We start from the raw sequence: 17095 nt of genomic DNA, 5'->3' as shown, positions 1-17095 counted from the left end.
TATTCACTGGCTGTATCACTGGCATTATTCGATTCGTTTTCTTCCGCCAATATCACACTGACAAATGTATATTATGGTATAGTATGGTATATAGTATAGCATAATATAGTATACAGTATGATACAGTATAATACAGTATAGTATACTGTATAGTATAGTATAATTTGGTATAGTACGGTATAGTATAGCATAGCATAGCATAGTATGGTATAGTACAGTAGAGTATGGTAAAGCATATTATGTTAGTATCTTAAGGTGGTATACTGTATAGTATAGTATAGTATGGTATAGTATAGTATAGTATAATCTGATAGCATCTTAGGGTGAATGCATTCACCGGAGAGTACGGCATAGTATAGTATAGTATAATATAGTATAGTATAGTATGGTATAGTACAGTAGAGTATAGTGAAGCATATTATGTTAGTATCTTAAGGTGGTATGCTGTATGGTATAGCATAGTATAGTATAGTGTAGTATAGTATAGTATAGTATAGTATAGTATAGTATAGTAAGTATAGTATAGTATAGTATAGTATAGTCTGATAGTATCTTAGGGTGAATGCATTCACCGGAGAGGTTGATCACTTTTGTGGTCGCAACTCAGCAGAATCTGAATAAAATTCATACTATACATAAAGCTACCGAAAAAGTATAAGCCATTTCGTTACAGATATCCAAAAATAGAAATTTTGGCCTGTCCGCGTTTCGTTTGACAAATGATTGACGTGACTACCTAAGGCTTCCTACAGGAAAGCCTCCATTACTCAATAACTTTTCAGCAATCAGCTGCACCAGTCACTAGTACGGAACACCACCGTATCACACAAGCTGTCTAAAAAGAGACAGTGTGTGTGTGTGTGTGTGTGTGTGTGTGGAAAAAACCTCACCTAGATTGGCAATTATTCCTCATCTTGAAACAACTGTTTCCTGTCTGAATGTCACAGTATCTCCGGAAATGTTAGTCAAGCCTAGCCTAGCTAAATTCCCATTCTGCTTTCTTGGAATGAGACGGGCAATCGATTTTGTGGATGAGCAATTCAAATATCAGAATAATTCGCCTAGGCGATAGTCAGTATGGCCTTGTATACGGCGTCCTTGGTAAGTTATATTGCTTGTCAACTAAGTGAAAAATTAGGTCTGTATTTGGCGAAAATAAATTTTGCCACGACTGCTTACGTCATCAGGTAACGGAATCTATGAAACGTCAGATAATAGGTGGATATTTTGGCCACGAGATATTGCATTTTAGTGCGCGAGAATGTTCGCAAACGGACAAAGCTGACCACATCAGATAGTTGATTGTCTGTGTTGGCTAGAGTCAGGACGACTGATGTACATTCCCACTCGTTTTGAAAGTATGCGTGTGTCTGACAGCCAGCGCGAATCTGGCATCATTTGGTGATCTTCTCATTTCTGTCAGTAGTATTGGGTTGGACAACAAACTTCTGTAGGTGTGCAAAGTGTGAATTGAATTTTAACAACTATCTACAAGGATCGTGACACTGATTGATAGAAATGAGGCTAAACTTCTGTTCACTACCCAACTGTTCCTCAGTGAAACAAAATGTAGCTGAGCTGTCACCATTGCGCTGAATATCCTGAATTCGAGGCTTTAGAATGCTGTGGAAACCTACTTGAGCGTTGAAAGCGTAAACATATACAAAAACTTAAATATTTCGAGACCTTTCGATTTTTTTAGAGGCTTTGTGACTAGGATTTCCCGACAGATAGAAAAATCCCCTGAAAGTTGGTGACATCATCAGAAAAAACGAATCGTATGCAATCTGAATGGACTGAAGTGTCTCTACGGGAAATCATACTCTTCTCGACGAGTCGATTCAGACTGATGCGGATTTTCTCGTACCTATGTAACTCTAGTCGAAAATTTTGTGCTCCACCGGATGTCACCTTTGGCGATTCAGTCCGCTGTCCATAACCATTAAAAATTTTGCAGTATAACTCCGACTAAGTAAATCGCGATATATATTTCTCCCCCCGCCACCTCCAGTAAAAGTAGCTCACGATGTGGTATTAGCTGATTACCCGCCGTAGTCTAAGTAGAACTTCAGAAATTGAAAGTCATCTGCTTACTTATAAGGAGGAAAGTAGTAAAGCATCATGGTAGTGTTTACCCTAGCTTGTCGTTCGGTCAAATTTGAATAAATGGGTCACGTTCAACGCTGTACTACGTTTGCCAGCCAACGTTAAGCAGTGTCTGTATGAGAGGCCTTATAAAACCAAATTTTGTAAAACAAGTAACCTCAGTATGATGGGATAGGAGCACCTCTGGTTTCCCATTCAAACAGGGAGTGCGTTTATAAGCCGCACTCCACATAAAGATCAATGATGTCCGAAAAATGGTAGAAATCTGGGCCCGAAAATGATGTTCGTCTTGAAAATGTCGCGTGATTGTAACAACATGTGGAGTTTGATGCTGCCGACACTTCCAGAAGCAGGCACCAACATTGTGTTGCCTTGAATTTCAGTACGCCACCAGCATTCTTGGCAGAACAACCAACCTAACCTCTAGTATAAATTTTCGCGCCTTTTCGCCCTCTCATAATATTCCTACTGCCTTAAAACCGGTTTCTAAAACAGTTTAATTACTGCTGAACACGGCTTTTCATGTCTACGCTGGTGGATCGAACGGCTTTCCTAGCTGGCTTACAGACGGACTCTAGTTGTTGAATTTTTGCCACATGATCATCGCAGTGGCTTAGCTAAGACAATCCACTAATGGAACTCTAGAGAACCACGGTCATTTCCACTGTCTCTTCCAGATGAAGCTTATATGCTACATAGATAGCTGCATTCAAACATATGACATCTACGACACTCTATCTGCAACAATTATAAGTGTACCGTCAATTTGATGAACGTAAAGTTGGAAGAAGCTGTTGTTGTGTTGTGTGAAATCAACAGCAGAGCTCATTAAGTATCACGAAGATAACAAAAATATCTATGCGATTCCTACTTTCCTCATAAATTGGCTAACCGTAATGGAACCATCGTCAAACACACCATGCATTCTGAACAATTGCATAGTTGCCAAAATCCTCACAAATGTCAAACGGTGTTTCATTTTAGCGAAACACATGATTTGCGAACTAACTTAGTTTCTCGAAAGACTCACCTGGAACCCAGCTGAGTCTCCCGTTTGTGATGTTCTCAGGCAACTGAATGTGATGCACCAGGCCGCCTCATGTTTCAGTTGCCACAACATTTCAAATATCGCGATCCATGTATATATTTCTATTGTAATCTACTACTCATGCGGTTGGTGAAAATCCATCCACAGCCCATGACCGGTTTCGCGCTTGTTCGGGCTCATCAGGTAGGCGCAGTCTCCGGGTTTCCGTCAACCTTATGTTCTACTTCAAACCAAATTGCACCAAATTAGCCAATAGACACTCACATATTTGCAAACTAATTTGGTTCTCTAGAGAGACTCACCTGGAACCCAGCTGAATCTCTCGTTTGTTTTGATGATGTTCTGAGGCAACTGAATGTGCTGCATTCACCAGGCCGCCTCATGTTTCAATCGCTACGATATTGGAAATATCGCGACACATGTATATTCGTAATGCACTACTCATAAGGTTGCTGAAAATTCGTCGACAGCCCACCACCGGTTTCGCCCTTCTCGGGGCTCATCAGGTAGGCGCAGTCCCCGACTTTCCTTCTTATGAGTAGTGTTTCTTCTTCATTTCAAGTTCCAAACAATGGAAGTTTTGTCGGTGCTATATTCTATCAGTAGTCCGGGTAACACGCCGGTGGTGTGTAGCAGATTTCAGGATTCAGCATCAAACTTTATGTTTCCCTTGTTCCTTGTCCCCTCCACCGTCCATCTCCCCGACAAGCCTTAGTTGTTTAACCACGGTACTAGATATCGTGTCTATACCAAAACCTGAGCGTTATAGTTAAAATCAAAAACAACCAAATGGAACTGGTTTCATTGACCCCTGGAAGAATTAGATACGTTTCCTTTGGACGTTTTTTTTCAATTTTCTTGATCAGTTCTCCATAAAAGCCACACTTTGAAGCCGTCCACTGACTCATCAAAAAGAAACAAATTCCATGTTAACCTTTTCCACCACATTCTACGCACATCCTTCACGCTGCACGCTAAACAGAAAACAATTTTCGACAAAGACACACATTTGCGAATCAATTTGGTCTTCGCGGAAGACCAGGCTACGATATTCCAGATAGCGTGGTATACTGGCATATTGCTAAATCCACGACTGCTAAACTAACTCGTTTGATGGAGATGTGTCTGCCAAAATTCCGTTTTGATACTGATCAAAATTACATAGAGACGATTGTTAGGGGGCTTTCAATGAAAATACGTCATTAAATGCTATCTTGATGGAACTGTATCTCTGGGGCGAAGGCGTAAGCCTATTAAGCGCGCCATCACTCGTTTTCGGGAGGTTATGCGTCCTTTCACGTGATCTATGTTTCTGAAGTTAGCAAAGTTGGTGTTTTTCGACCAGGCATGCCTTTATTCCAGGTATCAACAGTGTGGCCATGGTGAGAACCATGACAGCAAAATCGTTTGCATTGACAGTTGGGCAAATACGAGAGAGGTAGTCACACCACTGATCACTTGCTTGTGGCCAAATACCTGGTAGCCGAACAAAACTGGACTTGCCGTGTCTTAGTGTCTCGTAAAACAAATCCGCGCATCGGACTGGGGTAAGAAAAGTTACATCGTGGAAAAAGTTAGACACCAAAATTTCGGGCTGGGACATGGCTTTCCAAAGATTTCATAAAGAAATAAAGCAATCTCGGTTTTAGAACTTCAACGGATCTCATTCACAAACTACAAGAATATGAAAGTGTGTAATTCTGAGCCTATTTTAAGCTAGATTTTAAAGTGTTCTCTGCTTTGCTGCCTAAAACACACGCGTTAGACGCACCCGTATCTTTTGTTTTGGCTCAAAAAAGTGAAAATCAACTGGGTTGCAGGAAAAGGTTACTTGTTCACCGAGCATTGCTCCCTTCTTCTACTGTGCGTAGGAAAACAAATTCTAGCAAATTTCTCCCCAATCAGCTTTCCTGTCAGGTATCAAACAGAAACAAAGGTCCGAATATTGAGCAGCGGTAAATATTTACTCGCTATCGTAATCTTCAATGAACTGGAAATCGGTGAACCGCGTCGCCACTAGACATTCTGCTGTGCTAAGGGTAATCTTAGAAAGTACCACGGGATGGCACAGCCCACAATACGGTGATGTGCATGCAATGTTGAAGACTATAGAAAGGGATAGTACAGTAGAAGAAACTCATTGTATCCTAACTTTCTAGACCTTCGGGACGGTAACAACAAAAGCAAGTGTCTGAAGACTAGTTATGCATTAGAATGAACTGAACTACACGACCCATCAGAAAAAGGGACCAATAGGGAGACAAACTCAAGGTCAAACGCCTGTGCGTGCAGTCGATCAGTGCACAGTGGACGAAGCTTTGATATCATAACCTGTACGACTGAACGAACGAACAGCTCTGCTTCTGTAGAACTTACCACAGACGATTGCGTACAAACTGCGAGTAAACACTTTCCTGTTCACTCGCATTGGAGCCAGATTTGAACAACAATCAATAAACCATTTTATTTTCCACTGTAGCCACTTGGGACATCCACAGACGCACACACGTGCTCGCAATCTGTTGTGAAGGAATTCGCCCATCTAGATCATTGTCCACATATAGAGCCAGGTGTTGTAATTTACCGTTGTGTTTGCCTGTGGCCGCAATACCGACACACTTATCTGGCTTGTGGCCGATTGGATGTGGCCGATTGGCACAAGCTAACACAAGGGCCTACAGACTGATATTCAAGAGGGACTGTGAACTTTTCAGCAACTCCATGATTAGTCTTGAAAGGCTAGGAATCTAATGACCTCAGTACCACTGTTCTGTCTGTCGCGTTTGAGTTAGTACACAAACTGGTCATTCAAATAATTCTGATACAGGTTCTTAAAAGACCGGTACGCAAAGTTTGCAGCATTGTCATCCAATTGGGCGAAAAAATAAAAGCAAACCCGTCATCCTCTGGGATTGATAACGGGTGACAATCCGCACAGTAAGCGGAAAGAATGGAAGCAAATAACAAATTACCACAACTACCACATGGACATGTATAAACCCGGGAAGACTGCAGATTATCAAACCCGACTTTAGGACCCTCAGACTGACCGCTGAGGTGTCGGTAAATGAACACTTAGATGGCAAAAACGTTGCGTTTCTTAGAATTTCAACATCACACAGAAAGCTGCGTTGTGTTCTCCAGTATGATTTTGCGATGGTGAATGACAGACAAACGGCTTCGGCTTGTGCAATGATTTGGTTTTTTAGGAAGGAGGAAGTTGTCCTTTATGCAGAAGTGCGCAGTTTTATCTTTTCAATATTTTCGTGAGTCAATCGCGAAACCCATAACTCACGCTCATCACTTGATGGAAAAAACGTGTTCTTCTCAAACCCCTTCGGTTGAATCATGAAAACATTTCAACTATTCCCCTTTCCATTGGAGTAGCTTGGCTGACCAAAACGTTACTAACATTGGAGAGCGAAGCATATTTATTCGTTCAACCAGCTTACTCAAGGCCAACGAATTTACATCATTTCATTTATAACATCAGCTGTGAATGACAGAGCTCAGCTGAGTTCAGTGAAGGGACGGTATTGGCCGTATTACTAATCAGAACTGGAGATGACTTGTGGGGCCATGCCTTTTAGACGGCTCAGTCGGGTGCCATTATCGGCAGCGCTAGATAACATTTATAGCCATCCCACAGCCCATACCAATGCACAGTCACCATCAAAAGGTACACGCAACCGGATGATATTACTGAATACCTGAAATCGACTACGAGCATTCCAGCTGCCAAACTACCAAATGGATTACGTAAGTACGCGATGAGAACACGCAGTTGGACAAACGATATATTAGCAAAATGACTGTTTTCTCAAGCCTTGATTCGCCATTCTGTGGGTCTAAAATATGAAAACGAAATGAAACATACTGAGGGGTGCAGTGATCGGAGGTGACTCTCTTACGATTCCTGTGCGATTTATAGATTGCTTTCTACATCAGGCTTTCAAATACATGTTTATAAGCCTACGGACCGATATGACCAGAAACCAAGAACAAGCATACCTGACAGAAACAGTAGGTCTCATGGCGTGATGCACTGTGCAATAACAACATGGTTGATGAATGCTTGACAGAGAAGTAAAAATGTCTTCATCGGAGCTGCTCACATAACGAAAATCCCATAACTAAATGAGGTGAAAGGTTGTATAAAAACATTTAGTCCTCAGCAAATTATTAGCAGCGGCACACTTTAGCTCTAATTAAAAAGTACAATTGGTGGGCATTTGTGACGGGCTACATGCTTTAATCGTCCAGAGAAAGGCATGAACTCCGCGGCTGAACGCTTCCCATTTTTGGACAACCTCTATAAAACCCCTCTGTGAGGTGATCTCTCACACGAGAAAGTTGACACCTCATGAGGGTGGCCTTTGCTACAGACAATCGGGCCACTGCCATATCATGAATATTGTGCATTATATCTGGAATTCATAACAAGTGGGCGATTCGATATCTCACGCCCTTGAGTAAGTGTCAGACTACCATTTATGCCCTACAGTTTACTTCCCCTGAGCACAAGGTTTTTTAACTTTCATCCAAATGTCATGCTTTCCCACGTAGTCAGCTCAAAAATAACTTAAGTATGAATTACTATCATTGTTTGCACAGGAGTTGCTTGCTAGTACCCATATTGACACTTAGAGTGGCAGGTGAAAAAGTCAGCTTTCTTGTCAGATTACTTCCTTTATGAATTGTGATACAAACAGACGACATGTTTTCTATAACCCGCCAAGGTTCCACTCTAAACTACTTGATGATGTACGGCTATTGAATTATCCGAGGTCTTGCTCATAGATCCGAGGCTAAGTAATCCGCCGATGCATCTATGGCGTAGAACCGTAAGGATGAAAATTCCATCTCCCCGAAGAAATAAGAATGGCGCCATTCTGAGTGCAATGCAGTTGTGCAAAATAACGAAAAACCAGGCAACAGCCATCAGTCTTCATTCGGTGAAGAATTGTCAGGAATTGCGAAGCTCTTTCTTCCATCTTCCTCCGCACTAGCTGGTAACTGAAAGTTGATCTCACAGGTGGAACATCCAGTTTGGTACATTTTCATTAGACTTAAAGCACTTGGAGTCGCACATGTCAAATGAGCATGGATGAGATGAAGCTAAGAACAATGAAGAGTGTGAACAATTTTTGGGCTTCCGAAGCTTTGGCAAGCTTCCAAAGCGCACACACAGCTTGAACATGAGACAACCCATTCATGTTTTGTCGGACTTTGTGTAAGCGGTGCTCGACACTTTAAACTTTATATAGGTTGTCCAAAAATGGGGAGCGTTCAGCCGCGGAGTTCACGCCTTGCTCTGGACGATAAGAGCGTGTAGCCCGTCACAAATGCCCACCAATTGTACTTTTAATTAGAGCTAAAGTGTGCCGCTGCTAATAATTTTGCTGAGGACTAAATGTTTTTATACAACCTTTCACCTCATTTAGTTATGGGATTTTCGTTACGTCACACACGTCCATATGCTTTCTTAGACGAGTAGGAACAATGCTTTAGTCGTTCTGACAAATTTGGGGATTCTAGCAAACACAGACAACCAACTAAGTGATATGATGGAATATCTTTACTCATTCGCCACTAATATTCAGCATGCCTGACAATGCACGTTCGATTACTCTAAGATAGCCACGGATTTTCCGACATTCCTGAAAGTACGTTACCGAATGACGTAAACAGATGCATTTCACCGACTTAAGTGTGACATTAGAAATACAGATGTATTTATTAGTTCAAGGCTAAATGGCGAATAATTTCAACTGCTTCCGCTTTGGCTAAAGGCTTAGATTTTAGTCTAAGTGAGTAGCTTCTACATCTGCAATTTTCACCAGTATACATTGATCCAAAGACATTGACGTGTAAATCTGCTGGCCAGGAGGGATGTTACAAACCTAAATGAGAAAGGGATTTTTTAAAAGTCATAGGGAATTGAACCTTTTTTGCCCAAAACTCAGGTGCTTGTTTGATCAGCTGGTGAACAACGACATCACGGATCACCAAAGATGGACCCCTGCGAAAACATGTGCACTAAAGACCGGGCCCAAAAGACGGCTATTGACGGAATATGACTGAAAAGGGCGGATTACCTCATAGTTCTCGTAAGGAATATGTTTTGAGGGTGAAAATGTATTCGACCAGCTGGCCGAACGCATGCCCCAGTCTGAGCAACCACCGGTCATATAGAGACTACAAAAATCAGGTGATCAAATACCACGGATTCAGGCAATCCATTGTTGTGGCCAGCGGTGATGCCTGGACACGTGCAGTGGAAAAGCATATTGAATAATGGAAACGCCAGAAAATCCTCCGTGAAAATCACGCGGTAAAACAACCTCCCTTCAAACTGACTTCCGAAAAGGGTCAGTCAAATGGTTCATGTGACTTATCCATGCTGGACAGAAAGCCCGGTGAAATTTGTGATCTGGAAAGGGAAATTGGAAACTTATGACGCATTTCATCCAGAAGCTGAACCAAAGGACTGGCTTTTGTTCGTTCGCCTGTTTAGCTATTGTCCGAGGGGTCGAGTTTATTGTGAATGACGAGAAGAGGTGTGAATGTACGAGGTAACTTGTGAAACTGCGTATAATTAGCCCTTGTTATGGCGGTTTCTGACAAAGCCATATCACATCCACCGTGCAGTGGAATTTAGGCTTTATTTCCTGAAACTCTTCACTTGAATAAGTTGGGTCATTTTATATCAGATGAGACGCATTCCTTACATGCTTACTTCTGACTGTGATTGGGATGCAGCACGTTTCCCCGGCCACGGATCACGGGATCAGGCTTTGTAATTCTGCCTGATGCCATGCAAAGGCACTTTTGTGAGTCGTATTTTAAATTAGCCACTAATGTGCGGCCTTTAGGCGCGTGATTTGGTCTCCCAGAAGTTTTGCCTGGATTGTGCATAATGTAAGTCCCTAACTTGGAATCGTAACAATCTTGTGTGAGGTACAAGCGTGGAAACCATAGTATAAACCAGCCGTTCAGTATATTCTTACTTCTCGGCATAGGCTGGCTTAACTTACGCGACCAAATGTCCACTAGAGTTTCTAAATTTCCACATACTACCCACAAAAATATACAAGTAGCTCAGAGGAAGAATAAATTCACCCAAAACTCTTGGCCGGTAGATTTGCACGTTCACTTATCTGGATCAACGCTGGCGAAAATTGCAGAAGTTGAAACCACTCACCATTTGACGAAGAATTATCGGGAAAAGCGAAACTCTTCCATCCATTTTATTCCATACTAGCTCGTGAATAAAAGTACATCACACAGGTGGGCAACCAGGTTGATACATTTTCATCAGATTTAAAGCACTTGAAGCCCCGAACATCAAATAAACAAGAACGCGATGAATCTAAGAATACAGAAGCGGTTAGACAATTTTCGGGCCTCAAAAGCTTTGACAGACTAATAAAGCACAAGCACAGTATGAGCACGAGATAATGTGTTTCATTAGACTTTATCTGACCACTGCTGAGTGCTTTAAACTTTAGCCTAGTCTGCAGCACTCTTACAGAACCTTCACTCTATGCCACTTTCTAGCAGACCGGGCTAGCACTTTGCACACCTAGCAAAGTTGGACATCGAAGCCTAAAAACCAAAAGCCTATTGGTTTTCCTCAGTGAACAAGTAACCCAGTTTAAATCAAATTTTTCAAGGTGAAACGAAGCTCACGAGTACCTTCGACCTGTGAGCATTTAGGTGACAGAAGGAAAAACCTTTCACTGCCTATCTTTAGAAGATAATCAGAAATACACGCGTTTTTCTCTTGTATTTTTTGAGATTCTTTGAATGTCCACGTTTAAAACGGGTTTATTGCTTTAGAAATCTTCATAAAACCAAGTCTCTGGCCAAAGTTTTGACGCAGCGCTGCTTCCACAATGCACGACAAGCCCAGTTTTGTTCGTCCAGGTTTTTGAGTCCGTTGCAAATTCACATGTAGAAGGCAAGACAGGGATGGCTTTCTGCTGCAATTACCGTTCCTGAGCTGTTACATGCTACAACTGTCTACTCGAGGTTCACAGAAGCCATGTCTAGTGCCTCACATTTTTGTTGAACAGGTATTTCCCGTCAGCATTTGGAGGAAATTTAGAGACTGAGCAGTTCTATCTAATGTACTCCAATTTTGATCGCATCCACAAAATTTGCATCAGACTGTGCACGCTAAAACTTAGCACTCGCTCGTGGCCCACTCACACGTGCGCGGTCTCATTCATGGCCCAAAATTGTATTTTCAGTTGTTTGCAAACTAACGGGGACCCTCTGTCATTTCTGTTCCACTTTTGCGTCTTTTGCTGACATCTGCCATTTCGGCAGTATTTCTGGCAAAATTACCGAATACCCTTAGCCATTTGCGATGTTGGTGCCGGATTTAAACTGCGGCTTACGGGAACCGAACTTTCTGAAAAACGGGTTCCTCCCTGAGCATCCTAGGAAACGTTGCGGTCAGAACTCTGCAAGTATTTGTTCTTTTTAATTCTCAGTCGAGCAATTCAAATAAGTCCAGTTCTCTTTACTGTACCCCAGGTGGTTGCGTTAATACCCAAACCATCGTATTTAGAATTTTAATGGGAATCCTTTTTCAAAGCGTCATGCACTGAAACAGTGCCCAAGTGAAGGGGCTGAACGTGCCCTCCAATAGGTATCTAGAGACGGGAAAATAATTCACTCATAATAATCACAGCTGATAGCTCTCGATTTTACACAACAAAATTGGATAACACTATGTCCGGAAATTTCAAACGATGCGAAAAAAAAGAAAAAAATGTGGCTTCCCTTAAGAGAGATCAAAAAATCCACGGAAGTACTCGGTACATTGAACAGACAAATTTTAATAGAAAAACGATCTTTAAGTTGTACTTTGGAATTCTGATTGACAAAGCTTATGGAGAAATAACCGATATCAATACTTTCTTTTGAAATAGATCGGCAATTACAGTTATCATTTGGATTGTGTATACTGCGCTTTTTCAGAAAGCACTGGTTGATTTTACAACGGGTGTCAACAACGTGGTCACAAAAATCGTCAAATGTACAGTAAATGGGCTCTGTGGCAATTTACACGACAGTGCCTTAATGCCTGCAATTTTCACTATCGTTGAGCTTATTTAGCGCATGCTTTCCGAAGCCAACTTCGCTAGTAACTTTCAAGATGCTGGAGTTTTACCCTCACTCAGATTTTCTGCTCCTGAGTCGATCTACTTGATTAAACGCACTCAAGATTTCCAGGGATGCATCTGATATGAATAGTGCCTCTATGTTTAGGATTTTAATTCTTTACATTTATTGTGATTCCGTAGAGCGTGATTCCTTGTTTTGTTGCTTACGTCTAGCGCCTATGCGCCTTTCTTATTTGATCTGAATATAGGCTGCTCTTTGACTTTGTTGTCACACTTCTGGTTTAAACCAATCATGTAGTCTTGCTGCCGCGTCGTAGACGCACACCCAAAATATCTCTGAAGCCGCGGTTCAGAAAAGGGGAACTCTGATGAACACGACTGATACTCTATTCATTGCTCTATTCATTATTCTATTGTTTTAATATTCCGTATGCTGTACATATTCACCAATTCGAATACATACGTGCTGGTTGTTACGCTGCGCTGAATTCTGGATTTCTAGTTTGTCTGGTTATACCGATATATGTACGAAACTTAATTCTCTCAGGAACCTTAGCATAACGTTTCAGCATCTGATGGCAATTATTCAGGCTCTTCGGATCTTCCCACGTGACCGCCAATCTATTAGAAATTGTTTAAACAAACTCGATGTCCACCGTTGGCGGGCAATCCCTGTTTTGGCGGCTGCCGCATTGTCTCTAAGAAAAAGGTGGGAAATTTCATGAAAAGCTGGTTAATTTGCGTGTTTTCGTACGTATTATATTTGAAAATAATCTCAAAACTACTTCGACAATAATCATGTCCGCGCACATTCAAATTGGAGCGGCCATTCGCGACCTGCATATGAGAAAATCTTCCATGGTTGCGACAAGCATCCTTATGAAGCCAAATGATTCGTCACGGCTAGTGAGTTTGTTACTTTTTATGATGGTCAGCATACGTTATTACTGGCTTAAGACAAGGTTTGATCTTCACCGATATACGCAGCCACCAATAGTTCCATTGGATGAACTACTGGTTTTCTGGGCAAAACAAGCGGACGGCACAACGAGATGACCACCGCTTTCGAGTCCTTGCGCAAATTAAACGGACAGAAACGGTCTTGTGGGTAACATGCTTGTCTGGTAAATATTATATATAGTGAACTACTTGCAAGCTATCAGTCGCGGTACCGTCATCGCGACGCCGTACTTGGGTTCGTGGACAGCCCCGTACCTGAACATCTTGGCTGAGCCATTTAGGGTTGCCATTGTAGTTAGGAGATTCTTGGGTCCATCAAGGGTTCACGGTGGTTCCTTGCGGCCATTCAAACGAGCTACTGATAAGACAGCCATGTCTACATTGAGACTTAAAATGGGAAAGTGCCCGAAAGGCTTGCTAGACGGCACTTTGATGTGAGTTAGAATGCTGCTCGAAATAACAGACAATCAAAAGTTACCACAATAGGTAGCTACTTCATCGAGGCGACGCTATCCATCTTCAACAACGGTAAGCGATATTTAAGTGCAGATAATTGGTATGCGGTCGATGCGAACTGGTGTAGATGTACGTGGGTATGAGGGTCGTGCGTTGGCTAGATTGTGCGCAACTTAGGGAGCTTGAAACTTGCAGAAACATGAGATCAGATATATCTGGTGTTTGTGCGTGTTTGTACGATGAGGTGACCTCAGAATAGACCTGACACAACCTAAATAAAAGCGTGGAGCCTTGCAAAACCAGTTGCCTTCGAGGCGCCATATCACGCGTATCTAGGGGGTCTTGAAGCATCTTTTTCTCCATCAATGGATTTTTCTATTCTTAAGGGGACTGCTTGAGATATATACCGCAACCAGGGCATGCTCAGGCAAGAAACAGGCGTCTGACAAAATTTGCTTGCATTTTAGCTTTTCTTTGCTTCATTGCAGACGACGGATTATGGGTTTCCTCATGCGGGAGGAGTATAAGTTGGCGAGAGAGCATGGAGTTTAAATGTGGGTTGTCAACCGCGCAGTCTTGCATCATCGCGGACAGGAGGTGCAGAATTGGTGGACATGTTACGGAAAGATATGGGGGCTCCAAAGACCTTCCTGCACGAAGCGGTGTCCGTGAAGGGTGTCAATTCTCCATTCCTACTCAATTTTGCGATCGACGAGATAATGAAATTAATAATTATAATGATACTGCTTGTTCCCAACTTGTGGGTGGTATGCCGTCTGGCATGATCATATGTTCACAATCAGAATAAAGCATGACTGAGGGATTTGTGGGGGTGCAGATTGCACGAAAAGAGGACAATGTCATAAACAGTGTGGAAATCCGATAAAATAATAATAATAATGTTTCTTTCCCAACGTGTTTTGAACAATGGGCATGAGCTCCGACTAGTTTAAAGACATAGGCAGCTGTCATGGACTAAAACTGCAAACCATTCCTGGCCATGAATGACCCTGGGTGGTTGGGTAAATGGCTGGAGTCACAACGAGCAAAAGTGGAGATGGAGATGGAATAATTCAAATTTGGAGTACACGGCGATTTTTGTCTCAAAAATGTGGTTTAATCTTAAACTAAGCAGACTCACCGGTTGCACTGTTGAAGGAAAGTCAGGTGCGGGGAATAGGCTGGTTGGGGACAAGGTGCTAATACATATGGCGACCCGAACACCGTATACGGATTTGAACTTGTGGAAGGGGCAGGCCAAAATTGTGGCGAAAATTTATCGGGTACGGAAGAGCTTGTGCCAGAGATGGGGCTGGATGAATAGTCTGCTCGTAGTTGCTACTACAGGCTTAAGTGGGCGAGGGGTTGCCTTCGAGGTGCTGAAGAAAATAATTGCGTGGGTGCCATCTCCCTGGGCATGACAGTGTCATGTTATCATTGCACTGACATGCTTCGGTTCATGAACACCCTCGTTACCGTCGTCAAGGGTGCCGCGATCGAAGAAGGGATAAGCAATTCCGTGGATGATGGATCTGGGTGCCACGAAGATTGGTACAGAGTCAGACGGATGCAAGCTCACAGATACTTTCCCTTTCTTTGGAAGACCCTGTGACTGTAGACGGGGGACAAGCAAGTTTGAATGGATAGCAGTTCTACGGAGTGTTTGGGCAACTACAGTCGAGGTTTGAAGCCTTGGAAGAGGGGCAGCTAGAACGAAATAGAATGAAAGCAGTAGCGTGTGGCAAGTGTCAGGAGGCATAGGATACAGCGTTGTCAATAGAAAGCAAGCTGAATGGACCCAGGAAAGGCGGAGATGTTTGCCAAGTACTATTTGGGCCAGAGTAGGTGCCTTGTTTTGGGGAGGTGAGAACTTTGTCGTCGAGGTACCTAGCAGAAAGGCTAGCTGTTGGACTAGTTGAAAGCGGGCGGCAGTTTTGGCTTACCAAAGCATCATGACATAGAATCCTTGTTGTGTAGAAAGAGAAATTAATGTGAGCAGTGAGAGTAGAAGAGTAAAAAGTGGACAAGCAACAGCTTCCCAGAAAATTAATAAGAATCGCAGCTTAACCGATATCCACTACATCAACCTAACAGGAGAATAGGGTTAAGGATCACCAGTTGCCGAGTCACTGCTGTCAACTCCAGAAAGCGAACGGTGCGCAGCAAAAACAGCAATTAAGTGCTAGCTGGGACTGCTTGTAATCAGGAAATGATACGTTATTGGATTTGTGTATATGATCGCTCTAGATAACAATAGGAAAGAACTTGTGTGCTATGTTGATGAAGTTGGCTTGGGGTGGTGTGACTCAACTAAGACGAAAGTGGCAACTCCGTGCACGTCGACGTTAGCCGTGAACCTCACAGAGTGCCCTCAAACTACCTCATGCATAAGTGTTTTTTTAAATTTTTTAGAACAAACGGAAGAACATCTGTCATTTGTTTGTATCTCTTGGTGTTGCGAGACAAGCGACAACCGGAACAAGTCCAATCTAACTACAGGCAAACAGCAACGGTGCTCTTTTTGGTTTTCCTGAATGTCTCGTGAACCAGTTTTTCAAATATCTCCTGGCAAAAACCATGTCGATCTGAAGTATGCAGACGTCTTTCTCATCTTCGAAGAGGAGGAAACGTCACAGGTATTCTTGGATGAACTGACCTAAGTCCTCCTGTCGTTTGATGTGGGCTTTGTACCCAAAACGTGTCACCTTATAATAATGTTTATTCTCAACAATTGGGTTGCATTTCGTCAGGCATGATCATAGGGTTATAGTCTGAAGAAGGCTTGGGTTTGTTCGTAGCCGCATGTAATTGAACAAGTAGGGTACAATCAAGAAAAGGAAGGGCATAGTTAAGGGTATGGCATCAAACTGGGTACAGCACTGCCGTACCATCACGGCAATGAAATACTTCGGTTTCTGGACAGTTTCTTAACGGACATCATTTTGGAGGTGCTCAATTTTGTTGGGAGAGGATATTTTTGGTTGATCGAGCGCATCCTTAGCGGTAGGATACAGCTTACATAAGATCGCAGGTATTTTTCTGATCCGGTTGCAGAGGTAGTGTGGTGCAGCGTTTTGTGTACATTCGAATTTGTATTGGTTTTGACTGTTGTGTGACAGATGAAATCAATCCATGAACCTGAACTACCTGATTTGCGTTTGCTAATATGAAACACCTACGGTGTCAAGGCGGTATGTTCGTGAATATCAGGTAACGTCGCATCACGATGCAGTACAGCGGTTCTGTTGTGTGACTGTGAGACATGACCTGTTTAAGAAGTGGAACCGAGGCGTTTTCAGGTGTTTGACAACGGTCAAACCACAGCCCGTGTGAGTCAATGTCAGCTAATACGTAAGGTGACAGTTAGCGATTTTTGGTTGTGCGCCGG

Source organism: Opisthorchis viverrini (genome assembly GCF_000715545.1).
Source record: "Opisthorchis viverrini unplaced genomic scaffold opera_v5_294, whole genome shotgun sequence".
In the NCBI taxonomy this organism is placed as follows: Eukaryota; Metazoa; Platyhelminthes; class Trematoda; order Opisthorchiida; family Opisthorchiidae; genus Opisthorchis; species Opisthorchis viverrini.
The sequence above is the reverse complement of the archived record's forward strand: the minus strand, read 5'-3'. Positions refer to the sequence as shown.